Source organism: Desmodus rotundus, unplaced genomic scaffold, assembly GCF_022682495.2.
Source record: "Desmodus rotundus isolate HL8 unplaced genomic scaffold, HLdesRot8A.1 manual_scaffold_15, whole genome shotgun sequence".
Lineage (NCBI taxonomy): Eukaryota > Metazoa > Chordata > Mammalia > Chiroptera > Phyllostomidae > Desmodus > Desmodus rotundus.
In genome coordinates, this window is record NW_026527203.1 from 1816214 (window position 1) to 1831841 (window position 15628).

Consider the following 15628-nt stretch of genomic DNA (forward strand, 5'->3'; position numbering starts at 1 on the left):
TGTGGTGCTGGTTCTGAGCACAATGGCCTCCTGAGATAAGCGGTTTTAGGATACGGTTTCCAAGGATACGGTTGCCTTGGTTACTGTATTCTAGAATGCGGTGTGTCGGGATGTAGAATCTTGTGGTGCGGGTTCTGAGCACAATGGCCTCCTGAGATAAGCGGTTTCCTAGGATACGGTTTCCAAGGATACGGTTGCCTTGGTTTCTGCATTCTAGAATGCGGTGTGTCGGGATCTAGAATCTTGTGGTGCGGGTTCTGAGCACAATGGCCTCCTGAGATAAGCGGTTTCCTAGGATACGGTTTCCAAGGATACGGTTGCCTTGGTTACTGCATTCTAGAATGCGGTGTGTCAGGATGTAGAATCTTGTGGTGCTGGTTCTGAGCACAATGGCCTCCTGAGATAAGCGGTTTCCTAGGATACGGTTTCCAAGGATACGGTTGCCTTGGTTACTGCATTCTAGAATGCGGTGTGTCGGGATCTAGAATCTTGTGGTGCTGGTTCTGAGCACAATGGCCTCCTGAGATAAGCGGTTTCCTAGGATACGGTTTCCAAGGATACGGTTGCCTTGGTTACTGCATTCTAGAATGCGGTGTGTCGGGATCTAGAATCTTGTGGTGCGGGTTCTGAGCACAATGGCCTCCTGAGATAAGCGGTTTCCTAGGATACGGTTTCCAAGCATACGGTTGCCTTGGATACTGCATTCTAGAATGCGGTGTGTCGGGATCTAGAATCTTGTGGTGCTGGTTCTGAGCACAATGGCCTCCTGAGATAAGTGGTTTTAGGATACGGTTTCCAAGGATACGGTTGCCTTGGTTACTGCATTCTAGAATGCGGTGTGTCGGGATCTAGAATCTTGTGGTGCGGGTTCTGAGCACAATGGCCTCCTGAGATAAGCGGTTTCCTAGGATACGGTTTCCAAGGATACGGTTGCCTTGGTTACTGCATTCTAGAATGCGGTGTGTCGGGATCTAGAATCTTGTGGTGCGGGTTCTGAGCACAATGGTCTCCTGAGATAAGCGGTTTCCTAGGATACGGTTTCCAAGGATACGGTTGCCTTGGTTACTGCATTCTAGAATGCGGTGTGTCGGGATCTAGAATCTTGTGGTGCTGGTTCTGAGCACAATGGCCTCCTGAGATAAGCGGTTTCCTAGGATACGGTTTCCAAGGATACGGTTGCCTTGGTTACCGCATTCTAGAATGCGGTGTGTCGGGATCTAGAATCTTGTGGTGCGGGTTCTGAGCACAATGGCCTCCTGAGATAAGCGGTTTCCTAGGATACGGTTTCCAAGGATAAGGTTGACTTGGTTACTGCATTCTAGAATGCGGTGTGTCGGGATCTAGAATCTTGTGGTGCGGGTTCTGAGCACAATGGCCTCCTGAGATAAGCGGTTTCCTAGGATACGGTTTCCAAGGATACGGTTGCCTTGGTTACTGCATTCTAGAATGCGGTGTGTCGGGATCTAGAATCTTGTGGTGCGGGTTCTGAGCACAATGGCCTCCTGATATAAGCGGTTTCCTAGGATACGGTTTCCAAGCATACGGTTGCCTTGGTTACTGCATTCTAGAATGCGGTGTGTCGGGATCTAGAATCTTGTGGTGCTGGTTCTGAGCACAATGGCCTCCTGAGATAAGCGGTTTTAGGATACGGTTTCCAAGGATACGGTTGCCTTGGTTACTGTATTCTAGAATGCGGTGTGTCGGGATGTAGAATCTTGTGGTGCGGGTTCTGAGCACAATGGCCTCCTGAGATAAGCGGTTTCCTAGGATACGGTTTCCAAGGATACGGTTGCCTTGGTTTCTGCATTCTAGAATGCGGTGTGTCGGGATCTAGAATCTTGTGGTGCGGGTTCTGAGCACAATGGCCTCCTGAGATAAGCGGTTTCCTAGGATACGGTTTCCAAGGATACGGTTGCCTTGGTTACTGCATTCTAGAATGCGGTGTGTCAGGATGTAGAATCTTGTGGTGCTGGTTCTGAGCACAATGCCCTCCTGAGATAAGCGGTTTCCTAGGATACGGTTTCCAAGGATACGGTTGCCTTGGTTACTGCATTCTAGAATGCGGTGTGTCGGGATCTAGAATCTTGTGGTGCGGGTTCTGAGCACAATGGCCTCCTGAGATAAGCGGTTTCCTAGGATACGGTTTCCAAGGATACGGTTGCCTTGGTTACTGCATTCTAGAATGCGGTGTGTCGGGATCTAGAATCTTGTGGTGCTGGTTCTGAGCACAATGGCCTCCTGAGATAAGAGGTTTCCTAGGATACGGTTTCCAAGGATACGGTTGCCTTGGTTACTGCATTCTAGAATGCGGTGTGTTGGGATCTAGAATCTTGTGGTGCTGGTTCTGAGCACAATGGCCTCCTGAGATAAGCGGTTTCCTAGGATACGGTTTCCAAGGATACGGTTGCCTTGGTTACTGCATTCTAGACTGGGGTGTGTCGGGATCTAGAATCTTGTGGTGCGGGTTCTGAGCACAATGGCCTCCTGAGATAAGCGGTTTCCTAGGATACGGTTTCCAAGGATACGGTTGCCTTGGTTACTGCATTCTAGAATGCGGTGTGTCGGGATCTAGAATCTTGTGGTGCGGGTTCTGAGCACAATGGCCTCCTGAGATAAGCGGTTTCCTAGGATACGGTTTCCAAGGATACGGTTGCCTTGGTTACTGCATTCTAGAATGCGGTGTGTCGGGATCTAGAATCTTGTGGTGCGGGTTCTGAGCACAATGGCCTCCTGAGATAAGCGGTTTCCTAGATACGGTCTCCTAGGATACGGTTGCCTTGGTACCGCATTCTAGAATGCGGTGTGTCGGGATCTAGAATCTTGTGGTGCGGGTTCTGAGCACAATGGCCTCCTGAGATAAGCGGTTTCCTAGGATACGGTTTCCAAGGATACGGTTGCCTTGGTTACTGCATTCTAGAATGCGGTGAGTCAGGATCTAGAACCTTGTGGTGTGGGTTCTGAGCACAATGGCCTCCAGAGTAAGCCGTTTCCTAGGATACGGTTTCCAAGGATACGGTTGCCTTGGTTACTGCATTCTAGAATGCGGTGTGTCAGGATGTAGAATCTTGTGGTGCTGGTTCTGAGCACAATGGCCTCCTGAGATAAGCGATTTCCTAGGATACGAATTCCAAGGATACGGTTGCCTTGGTTACTGCATTCTAGAATGCGGTGTGTCAGGATGTAGAATCTTGTGGTGCTGGTTCTGAGCACAATGGCCTCCTGAGATAAGCGGTTTCCTAGGATACGGTTTCCAAGGATACGGTTGCCTTGGTTACTGCATTCTAGAATGCGGTGTGTCGGGATCTAGAATCTTGTGGTGCGGGTTCTGAGCACAATGGCCTCCTGAGATAAGCGGTTTCCTAGGATACGGTTTCCAAGCATACGGTTGCCTTGGTTACTGCATTCTAGAATGCGGTGTGTCGGGATCTAGAATCTTGTGGTGCTGGTTCTGAGCACAATGGCCTCCTGAGATAAGCGGTTTTAGGATACGGTTTCCAAGGATACGGTTGCCTTGGTTACTGCATTCTAGAATGCGGTGTGTCGGGATCTAGAATCTTGTGGTGCGGGTTCTGAGCACAATGGCCTCCTGAGATAAGCGGTTTCCTAGGATACGGTTTCCAAGGATACGGTTGCCTTGGTTACTGCATTCTAGAATGCGGTGTGTCGGGATCTAGAATCTTGTGGTGCGGGTTCTGAGCACAATGGCCTCCTGAGATAAGCGGTTTCCTAGATACGGTCTCCTAGGATACGGTTGCCTTGGTACCGCATTCTAGAATGCGGTGTGTCGGGATCTAGAATCTTGTGGTGCTGGTTCTGAGCACAATGGCCTCCTGAGATAAGCGGTTTCCTAGGATACGGTTTCCAAGGATACGGTTGCCTTGGTTACTGCATTCTAGAATGCGGTGAGTCAGGATCTAGAACCTTGTGGTGTGGGTTCTGAGCACAATGGCCTCCAGAGTAAGCCGTTTCCTAGGATACGGTTTCCAAGGATACGGTTGCCTTGGTTACTGCATTCTAGAATGCGGTGTGTCAGGATGTAGAATCTTGTGGTGCTGGTTCTGAGCACAATGGCCTCCTGAGATAAGCGATTTCCTAGGATACGGTTTCCAAGGATACGGTTGCCTTGGTTACTGCATTCTAGAATGCGGTGTGTCGGGATGTAGAATCTTGTGGTGCGGGTTCTGAGCACAATGGCCTCCTGAGATAAGCGGTTTCCTAGGATACGGTTTCCAAGGATACGGTTGCCTTGGTTACTGCATTCTAGAATGCGGTGTGTTGGGATCTAGAATCTTGTGGTGCTGGTTCTGAGCACAATGGCCTCCTGAGATAAGCGGTTTCCTAGGATACGGTTTCCAAGGATACGGTTGCCTTGGTTACTGCATTCTAGACTGGGGTGTGTCGGGATCTAGAATCTTGTGGTGCGGGTTCTGAGCACAATGGCCTCCTGAGATAAGCGGTTTCCTAGGATACGGTTTCCAAGGATACGGTTGCCTTGGTTACTGCATTCTAGAATGCGGTGTGTCGGGATCTAGAATCTTGTGGTGCGGGTTCTGAGCACAATGGCCTCCTGAGATAAGCGGTTTCCTAGGATACGGTTTCCAAGGATACGGTTGCCTTGGTTACTGCATTCTAGAATGCGGTGTGTCGGGATCTAGAATCTTGTGGTGCGGGTTCTGAGCACAATGGCCTCCTGAGATAAGCGGTTTCCTAGATACGGTCTCCTAGGATACGGTTGCCTTGGTACCGCATTCTAGAATGCGGTGTGTCGGGATCTAGAATCTTGTGGTGCTGGTTCTGAGCACAATGGCCTCCTGAGATAAGCGGTTTCCTAGGATACGGTTTCCAAGGATACGGTTGCCTTGGTTACTGCATTCTAGAATGCGGTGAGTCAGGATCTAGAACCTTGTGGTGTGGGTTCTGAGCACAATGGCCTCCAGAGTAAGCCGTTTCCTAGGATACGGTTTCCAAGGATACGGTTGCCTTGGTTACTGCATTCTAGAATGCGGTGTGTCAGGATGTAGAATCTTGTGGTGCTGGTTCTGAGCACAATGGCCTCCTGAGATAAGCGATTTCCTAGGATACGGTTTCCAAGGATACGGTTGCCTTGGTTACTGCATTCTAGAATGCGGTGTGTCAGGATGTAGAATCTTGTGGTGCTGGTTCTGAGCACAATGGCCTCCTGAGATAAGCGGTTTCCTAGGATACGGTTTCCAAGGATACGGTTGCCTTGGTTACTGCATTCTAGAATGCGGTGTGTCGGGATCTAGAATCTTGTGGTGCGGGTTCTGAGCACAATGGCCTCCTGAGATAAGCGGTTTCCTAGGATACGGTTTCCAAGCATACGGTTGCCTTGGTTACTGCATTCTAGAATGCGGTGTGTCGGGATCTAGAATCTTGTGGTGCTGGTTCTGAGCACAATGGCCTCCTGAGATAAGCGGTTTTAGGATACGGTTTCCAAGGATACGGTTGCCTTGGTTACTGCATTCTAGAATGCGGTGTGTCGGGATCTAGAATCTTGTGGTGCGGGTTCTGAGCACAATGGCCTCCTGAGATAAGCGGTTTCCTAGGATACGGTTTCCAAGGATACGGTTGCCTTGGTTACTGCATTCTAGAATGCGGTGTGTCGGGATCTAGAATCTTGTGGTGCGGGTTCTGAGCACAATGGCCTCCTGAGATAAGCGGTTTCCTAGATACGGTCTCCTAGGATACGGTTGCCTTGGTACCGCATTCTAGAATGCGGTGTGTCGGGATCTAGAATCTTGTGGTGCTGGTTCTGAGCACAATGGCCTCCTGAGATAAGCGGTTTCCTAGGATACGGTTTCCAAGGATACGGTTGCCTTGGTTACTGCATTCTAGAATGCGGTGTGTCGGGATCTAGAATCTTGTGGTGCTGGTTCTGAGCACAATGGCCTCCTGAGATAAGCGGTTTTAGGATACGGTTTCCAAGGATACGGTTGCCTTGGTTACTGCATTCTAGAATGCGGTGTGTCGGGATCTAGAATCTTGTGGTGCGGGTTCTGAGCACAATGGCCTCCTGAGATAAGCGGTTTCCTAGGATACGGTTTCCAAGGATACGGTTGCCTTGGTTACTGTATTCTAGAATGCGGTGTGTCGGGATGTAGAATCTTGTGGTGCGGGTTCTGAGCACAATGGCCTCCTGAGATAAGCGGTTTCCTAGGATACGGTTTCCAAGGATACGGTTGCCTTGGTTACTGCATTCTAGAATGCGGTGTGTCGGGATCTAGAATCTTGTGGTGCGGGTTCTGAGCACAATGGCCTCCTGATATAAGCGGTTTCCTAGGATACGGTTTCCAAGCATACGGTTGCCTTGGTTACTGCATTCTAGAATGCGGTGTGTCGGGATCTAGAATCTTGTGGTGCTGGTTCTGAGCACAATGGCCTCCTGAGATAAGCTGATTTAGGATACGGTTTCCAAGGATACGGTTGCCTTGGTTACTGTATTCTAGAATGCGGTGTGTCGGGATGTAGAATCTTGTGGTGCGGGTTCTGAGCACAATGGCCTCCTGAGATAAGCGGTTTCCTAGGATACGGTTTCCAAGGATACGGTTGCCTTGGTTTCTGCATTCTAGAATGCGGTGTGTCGGGATCTAGAATCTTGTGGTGCGGGTTCTGAGCACAATGGCCTCCTGAGATAAGCGGTTTCCTAGGATACGGTTTCCAAGGATACGGTTGCCTTGGTTACTGCATTCTAGAATGCGGTGTGTCAGGATGTAGAATCTTGTGGTGCTGGTTCTGAGCACAATGCCCTCCTGAGATAAGCGGTTTCCTAGGATACGGTTTCCAAGGATACGGTTGCCTTGGTTACTGCATTCTAGAATGCGGTGTGTCGGGATCTAGAATCTTGTGGTGCGGGTTCTGAGCACAATGGCCTCCTGAGATAAGCGGTTTCCTAGGATACGGTTTCCAAGGATACGGTTGCCTTGGTTACTGCATTCTAGAATGCGGTGTGTCGGGATCTAGAATCTTGTGGTGCTGGTTCTGAGCACAATGGCCTCCTGAGATAAGAGGTTTCCTAGGATACGGTTTCCAAGGATACGGTTGCCTTGGTTACTGCATTCTAGAATGCGGTGTGTTGGGATCTAGAATCTTGTGGTGCTGGTTCTGAGCACAATGGCCTCCTGAGATAAGCGGTTTCCTAGGATACGGTTTCCAAGGATACGGTTGCCTTGGTTACTGCATTCTAGAATGCGGTGTGTCGGGATCTAGAATCTTGTGGTGCGGGTTCTGAGCACAATGGCCTCCTGAGATAAGCGGTTTCCTAGGATACGGTTTCCAAGCATACGGTTGCCTTGGTTACTGCATTCTAGAATGCGGTGTGTCGGGATCTAGAATCTTGTGGTGCTGGTTCTGAGCACAATGGCCTCCTGAGATAAGCGGTTTTAGGATACGGTTTCCAAGGATACGGTTGCCTTGGTTACTGCATTCTAGAATGCGGTGTGTCGGGATCTAGAATCTTGTGGTGCGGGTTCTGAGCACAATGGCCTCCTGAGATAAGCGATTTCCTAGGATACGGTTTCCAAGGATACGGTTGCCTTGGTTACTGCATTCTAGAATGCGGTGTGTCAGGATGTAGAATCTTGTGGTGCTGGTTCTGAGCACAATGGCCTCCTGAGATAAGCGGTTTCCTAGGATACGGTTTCCAAGGATACGGTTGCCTTGGTTACTGCATTCTAGAATGCGGTGTGTCGGGATCTAGAATCTTGTGGTGCGGGTTCTGAGCACAATGGCCTCCTGAGATAAGCGGTTTCCTAGGATACGGTTTCCAAGCATACGGTTGCCTTGGTTACTGCATTCTAGAATGCGGTGTGTCGGGATCTAGAATCTTGTGGTGCTGGTTCTGAGCACAATGGCCTCCTGAGATAAGCGGTTTTAGGATACGGTTTCCAAGGATACGGTTGCCTTGGTTACTGCATTCTAGAATGCGGTGTGTCGGGATCTAGAATCTTGTGGTGCGGGTTCTGAGCACAATGGCCTCCTGAGATAAGCGGTTTCCTAGGATACGGTTTCCAAGGATACGGTTGCCTTGGTTACTGCATTCTAGAATGCGGTGTGTCGGGATCTAGAATCTTGTGGTGCGGGTTCTGAGCACAATGGCCTCCTGAGATAAGCGGTTTCCTAGATACGGTCTCCTAGGATACGGTTGCCTTGGTACCGCATTCTAGAATGCGGTGTGTCGGGATCTAGAATCTTGTGGTGCTGGTTCTGAGCACAATGGCCTCCTGAGATAAGCGGTTTCCTAGGATACGGTTTCCAAGGATACGGTTGCCTTGGTTACTGCATTCTAGAATGCGGTGTGTCGGGATCTAGAATCTTGTGGTGCTGGTTCTGAGCACAATGGCCTCCTGAGATAAGCGGTTTTAGGATACGGTTTCCAAGGATACGGTTGCCTTGGTTACTGCATTCTAGAATGCGGTGTGTCGGGATCTAGAATCTTGTGGTGCGGGTTCTGAGCACAATGGCCTCCTGAGATAAGCGGTTTCCTAGGATACGGTCTCCAAGGATACGGTTGCCTTGGTTACTGTATTCTAGAATGCGGTGTGTCGGGATGTAGAATCTTGTGGTGCGGGTTCTGAGCACAATGGCCTCCTGAGATAAGCGGTTTCCTAGGATACGGTTTCCAAGGATACGGTTGCCTTGGTTACTGCATTCTAGAATGCGGTGTGTCGGGATCTAGAATCTTGTGGTGCGGGTTCTGAGCACAATGGCCTCCTGATATAAGCGGTTTCCTAGGATACGGTTTCCAAGCATACGGTTGCCTTGGTTACTGCATTCTAGAATGCGGTGTGTCGGGATCTAGAATCTTGTGGTGCTGGTTCTGAGCACAATGGCCTCCTGAGATAAGCTGATTTAGGATACGGTTTCCAAGGATACGGTTGCCTTGGTTACTGTATTCTAGAATGCGGTGTGTCGGGATGTAGAATCTTGTGGTGCGGGTTCTGAGCACAATGGCCTCCTGAGATAAGCGGTTTCCTAGGATACGGTTTCCAAGGATACGGTTGCCTTGGTTTCTGCATTCTAGAATGCGGTGTGTCGGGATCTAGAATCTTGTGGTGCGGGTTCTGAGCACAATGGCCTCCTGAGATAAGCGGTTTCCTAGGATACGGTTTCCAAGGATACGGTTGCCTTGGTTACTGCATTCTAGAATGCGGTGTGTCAGGATGTAGAATCTTGTGGTGCTGGTTCTGAGCACAATGCCCTCCTGAGATAAGCGGTTTCCTAGGATACGGTTTCCAAGGATACGGTTGCCTTGGTTACTGCATTCTAGAATGCGGTGTGTCGGGATCTAGAATCTTGTGGTGCGGGTTCTGAGCACAATGGCCTCCTGAGATAAGCGGTTTCCTAGGATACGGTTTCCAAGGATACGGTTGCCTTAGTTACTGCATTCTAGAATGCGGTGTGTCGGGATCTAGAATCTTGTGGTGCGGGTTCTGAGCACAATGGCCTCCTGAGATAAGCGGTTTCCTAGGATACGGTTTCCAAGGATACGGTTGCCTTGGTTACTGCATTCTAGAATGCGGTGTGTCGGGATCTAGAATCTTGTGGTGCGGGTTCTGAGCACAATGGCCTCCTGAGATAAGCGGTTTCCTAGGATACGGTTTCCAAGGATACGGTTGCCTTGGTTACTGCATTCTAGAATGCGGTGTGTCGGGATCTAGAATCTTGTGGTGCTGGTTCTGAGCACAATGGCCTCCTGAGATAAGCGGTTTTAGGATACGGTTTCCAAGGATACGGTTGCCTTGGTTACTGTATTCTAGAATGCGGTGTGTCGGGATGTAGAATCTTGTGGTGCGGGTTCTGAGCACAATGGCCTCCTGAGATAAGCGGTTTCCTAGGATACGGTTTCCAAGGATACGGTTGCCTTGGTTTCTGCATTCTAGAATGCGGTGTGTCGGGATCTAGAATCTTGTGGTGCGGGTTCTGAGCACAATGGCCTCCTGAGATAAGCGGTTTCCTAGGATACGGTTTCCAAGGATACGGTTGCCTTGGTTACTGCATTCTAGAATGCGGTGTGTCAGGATGTAGAATCTTGTGGTGCTGGTTCTGAGCACAATGGCCTCCTGAGATAAGCGGTTTCCTAGGATACGGTTTCCAAGGATACGGTTGCCTTGGTTACTGCATTCTAGAATGCGGTGTGTCGGGATCTAGAATCTTGTGGTGCTGGTTCTGAGCACAATGGCCTCCTGAGATAAGCGGTTTCCTAGGATACGGTTTCCAAGGATACGGTTGCCTTGGTTACTGCATTCTAGAATGCGGTGTGTCGGGATCTAGAATCTTGTGGTGCGGGTTCTGAGCACAATGGCCTCCTGAGATAAGCGGTTTCCTAGGATACGGTTTCCAAGCATACGGTTGCCTTGGATACTGCATTCTAGAATGCGGTGTGTCGGGATCTAGAATCTTGTGGTGCTGGTTCTGAGCACAATGGCCTCCTGAGATAAGTGGTTTTAGGATACGGTTTCCAAGGATACGGTTGCCTTGGTTACTGCATTCTAGAATGCGGTGTGTCGGGATCTAGAATCTTGTGGTGCGGGTTCTGAGCACAATGGCCTCCTGAGATAAGCGGTTTCCTAGGATACGGTTTCCAAGGATACGGTTGCCTTGGTTACTGCATTCTAGAATGCGGTGTGTCGGGATCTAGAATCTTGTGGTGCGGGTTCTGAGCACAATGGTCTCCTGAGATAAGCGGTTTCCTAGGATACGGTTTCCAAGGATACGGTTGCCTTGGTTACTGCATTCTAGAATGCGGTGTGTCGGGATCTAGAATCTTGTGGTGCTGGTTCTGAGCACAATGGCCTCCTGAGATAAGCGGTTTCCTAGGATACGGTTTCCAAGGATACGGTTGCCTTGGTTACCGCATTCTAGAATGCGGTGTGTCGGGATCTAGAATCTTGTGGTGCGGGTTCTGAGCACAATGGCCTCCTGAGATAAGCGGTTTCCTAGGATACGGTTTCCAAGGATAAGGTTGACTTGGTTACTGCATTCTAGAATGCGGTGTGTCGGGATCTAGAATCTTGTGGTGCGGGTTCTGAGCACAATGGCCTCCTGAGATAAGCGGTTTCCTAGGATACGGTTTCCAAGGATACGGTTGCCTTGGTTACTGCATTCTAGAATGCGGTGTGTCGGGATCTAGAATCTTGTGGTGCGGGTTCTGAGCACAATGGCCTCCTGATATAAGCGGTTTCCTAGGATACGGTTTCCAAGCATACGGTTGCCTTGGTTACTGCATTCTAGAATGCGGTGTGTCGGGATCTAGAATCTTGTGGTGCTGGTTCTGAGCACAATGGCCTCCTGAGATAAGCGGTTTTAGGATACGGTTTCCAAGGATACGGTTGCCTTGGTTACTGTATTCTAGAATGCGGTGTGTCGGGATGTAGAATCTTGTGGTGCGGGTTCTGAGCACAATGGCCTCCTGAGATAAGCGGTTTCCTAGGATACGGTTTCCAAGGATACGGTTGCCTTGGTTTCTGCATTGAAGAATGCGGTGTGTCGGGATCTAGAATCTTGTGGTGCGGGTTCTGAGCACAATGGCCTCCTGAGATAAGCGGTTTCCTAGGATACGGTTTCCAAGGATACGGTTGCCTTGGTTACTGCATTCTAGAATGCGGTGTGTCAGGATGTAGAATCTTGTGGTGCTGGTTCTGAGCACAATGCCCTCCTGAGATAAGCGGTTTCCTAGGATACGGTTTCCAAGGATACGGTTGCCTTGGTTACTGCATTCTAGAATGCGGTGTGTCGGGATCTAGAATCTTGTGGTGCGGGTTCTGAGCACAATGGCCTCCTGAGATAAGCGGTTTCCTAGGATACGGTTTCCAAGGATACGGTTGCCTTGGTTACTGCATTCTAGAATGCGGTGTGTCGGGATCTAGAATCTTGTGGTGCTGGTTCTGAGCACAATGGCCTCCTGAGATAAGCGGTTTCCTAGGATACGGTTTCCAAGGATACGGTTGCCTTGGTTACCGCATTCTAGAATGCGGTGTGTCGGGATCTAGAATCTTGTGGTGCGGGTTCTGAGCACAATGGCCTCCTGAGATAAGCGGTTTCCTAGGATACGGTTTCCAAGGATACGGTTGCCTTGGTTACTGCATTCTAGAATGCGGTGTGTCGGGATCTAGAATCTTGTGGTGCTGGTTCTGAGCACAATGGCCTCCTGAGATAAGCGGTTTTAGGATACGGTTTCCAAGGATACGGTTGCCTTGGTTACTGTATTCTAGAATGCGGTGTGTCGGGATGTAGAATCTTGTGGTGCGGGTTCTGAGCACAATGGCCTCCTGAGATAAGCGGTTTCCTAGGATACGGTTTCCAAGGATACGGTTGCCTTGGTTTCTGCATTCTAGAATGCGGTGTGTCGGGATCTAGAATCTTGTGGTGCGGGTTCTGAGCACAATGGCCTCCTGAGATAAGCGGTTTCCTAGGATACGGTTTCCAAGGATACGGTTGCCTTGGTTACTGCATTCTAGAATGCGGTGTGTCGGGATCTAGAATCTTGTGGTGCTGGTTCTGAGCACAATGGCCTCCTGAGATAAGCGGTTTCCTAGGATACGGTTTCCAAGGATACGGTTGCCTTGGTTACCGCATTCTAGAATGCGGTGTGTCGGGATCTAGAATCTTGTGGTGCGGGTTCTGAGCACAATGGTCTCCTGAGATAAGCGGTTTCCTAGGATACGGTTTCCAAGGATACGGTTGCCTTGGTTACTGCATTCTAGAATGCGGTGTGTCGGGATCTAGAATCTTGTGGTGCGGGTTCTGAGCACAATGGCCTCCTGAGATAAGCGGTTTCCTAGGATACGGTTTCCAAGGATACGGTTGCCTTGGTTACTGCATTCTAGAATGCGGTGTGTCGGGATCTAGAATCTTGTGGTGCGGGTTCTGAGCACAATGGCCTCCTGATATAAGCGGTTTCCTAGGATACGGTTTCCAAGCATACGGTTGCCTTGGTTACTGCATTCTAGAATGCGGTGTGTCGGGATCTAGAATCTTGTGGTGCTGGTTCTGAGCACAATGGCCTCCTGAGATAAGCGGTTTTAGGATACGGTTTCCAAGGATACGGTTGCCTTGGTTACTGTATTCTAGAATGCGGTGTGTCGGGATGTAGAATCTTGTGGTGCGGGTTCTGAGCACAATGGCCTCCTGAGATAAGCGGTTTCCTAGGATACGGTTTCCAAGGATACGGTTGCCTTGGTTACTGCATTCTAGAATGCGGTGTGTCGGGATCTAGAATCTTGTGGTGCGGGTTCTGAGCACAATGGTCTCCTGAGATAAGCGGTTTCCTAGGATACGGTTTCCAAGGATACGGTTGCCTTGGTTACTGCATTCTAGAATGCGGTGTGTCGGGATCTAGAATCTTGTGGTGCTGGTTCTGAGCACAATGGCCTCCTGAGATAAGCGGTTTCCTAGGATACGGTTTCCAAGGATACGGTTGCCTTGGTTACCGCATTCTAGAATGCGGTGTGTCGGGATCTAGAATCTTGTGGTGCGGGTTCTGAGCACAATGGCCTCCTGAGATAAGCGGTTTCCTAGGATACGGTTTCCAAGGATACGGTTGCCTTGGTTACTGCATTCTAGAATGCGGTGTGTCAGGATGTAGAATCTTGTGGTGCTGGTTCTGAGCACAATGCCCTCCTGAGATAAGCGGTTTCCTAGGATACGGTTTCCAAGGATACGGTTGCCTTGGTTTCTGCATTGAAGAATGCGGTGTGTCGGGATCTAGAATCTTGTGGTGCGGGTTCTGAGCACAATGGCCTCCTGAGATAAGCGGTTTCCTAGGATACGGTTTCCAAGGATACGGTTGCCTTGGTTACTGCATTCTAGAATGCGGTGTGTCAGGATGTAGAATCTTGTGGTGCTGGTTCTGAGCACAATGCCCTCCTGAGATAAGCGGTTTCCTAGGATACGGTTTCCAAGGATACGGTTGCCTTGGTTACTGCATTCTAGAATGCGGTGTGTCGGGATCTAGAATCTTGTGGTGCGGGTTCTGAGCACAATGGCCTCCTGAGATAAGCGGTTTCCTAGGATACGGTTTCCAAGGATACGGTTGCCTTGGTTACTGCATTCTAGAATGCGGTGTGTCGGGATCTAGAATCTTGTGGTGCTGGTTCTGAGCACAATGGCCTCCTGAGATAAGCGGTTTCCTAGGATACTGTTTCCAAGGATATGGTTGCCTTGGATACTGCATTCTAGAATGCGGTGTGTCAGGATCTCAAATCTTGTGTTGCGGGTTCTGAGCACAATGGCCTCCAGAGTAAGCCGTTTCCTAGGATACGGTTTCCAAGGATACGGTGCCTTTGTTACTGCATTCTAGAATGCGGTGTGTCAGGATCTAGAATCTTGTGGTGCGGGTTCTGAGCACAACGGCCTCCTGAGTTAAGCGGTTTCCTACCTTACGGTTTCCAATGATACGGTTGCTTTGGTTACTGCATTCTAGAATGCGGTGTGTCAGGATCTAGAATCTTGTGGTGCGGGTTCTGAGCACAACGGCCTCCTGAGATAAGCGGTTTCCTAGGATACGGTTTCCAAGGATACGGTTGCCTTGGATACTGAATTCTAGAATGCGGTGTGTCAGGATCTTGCATCTTGTGGGACGGGTTCTGAGCTCTATGGTCTCTAGAGTAAGCGGTTTCCTAGGATAGGGTTTCCAGGATACAGTTGCCGTGGACACGGTGTTCTAGAATGTGGTGTGTCAGGATCTAGAATATTGTTGGTCGGGTTGAGAGAATAATAGTCTACAGGAATACGCGGTTTCCTAGGATACGGACTCCAAGAATACGGTTGCCTTGCATACGGCGTTCTAGAATGTGGTGTGTCAGGATCTAGAATCTTGGGAACAGATTCTGAAAATAATGGTCTCCAGAGATAAGTGGTTTCCTAGGATACGGTTTCCAAGGATACGGTTGCCTTGGATACGGTGTTCTAGAATATGGTGTAACAGGATCTAGAATCTTGTGGGACGGGTTCTGAGCACAATCGTCTCCAGAGTAAGCGGTTTCCTAGGATACGGTTTCCAAGGATACGGTTGCCTTCGATACTGCGTTCTAGAATGCGGTGTGTCAGGATCTGGAATCTTGTGGTGTGGGTTCTGAGAACAATGGCCTCCTGAGATAAGCGGTTTCCTAGGATACGGTTTCCAAGGATACGGTTGCCTTGGATACTGCATTCTAGAATGCGGTGTGTCAGGATCTAGAATCTTGTGTTGCGGGTTCTGAGCACAATGGCCTCCAGAGTAAGCCGCTTCCTAGGATACGGTTTCCAAGGATACGGTGCCTTGGTTACTGCATTCTAGAATGTGGTGTGTCAGGATCTAGAATCTTGTGGTGCGGGTTCTGAGCACAACGGCCTCCTGAGATAAGCGGTTTCCTAGGATACGGTTTCCAAGGATACGGTTGCCTTGGTTACTGCATTCTAGAATGCGGTGTGTCAGGATCTAGAATCTTGTGGTGCGGGTTCTGAGCACAACGGCCTCCTGAGATAAGCGGTTTCCTAGGATACGGGTTCCAAGGATACGGTTGCCTTGGTTACTGCATTCTAGAATGCGGTGTGTCAGGATCTAGAATCTTGTGGTGCGGGTTCTGAGCACAACGGCCTCCTGAGATAAGCGGTTTCCTAGGATACGGTT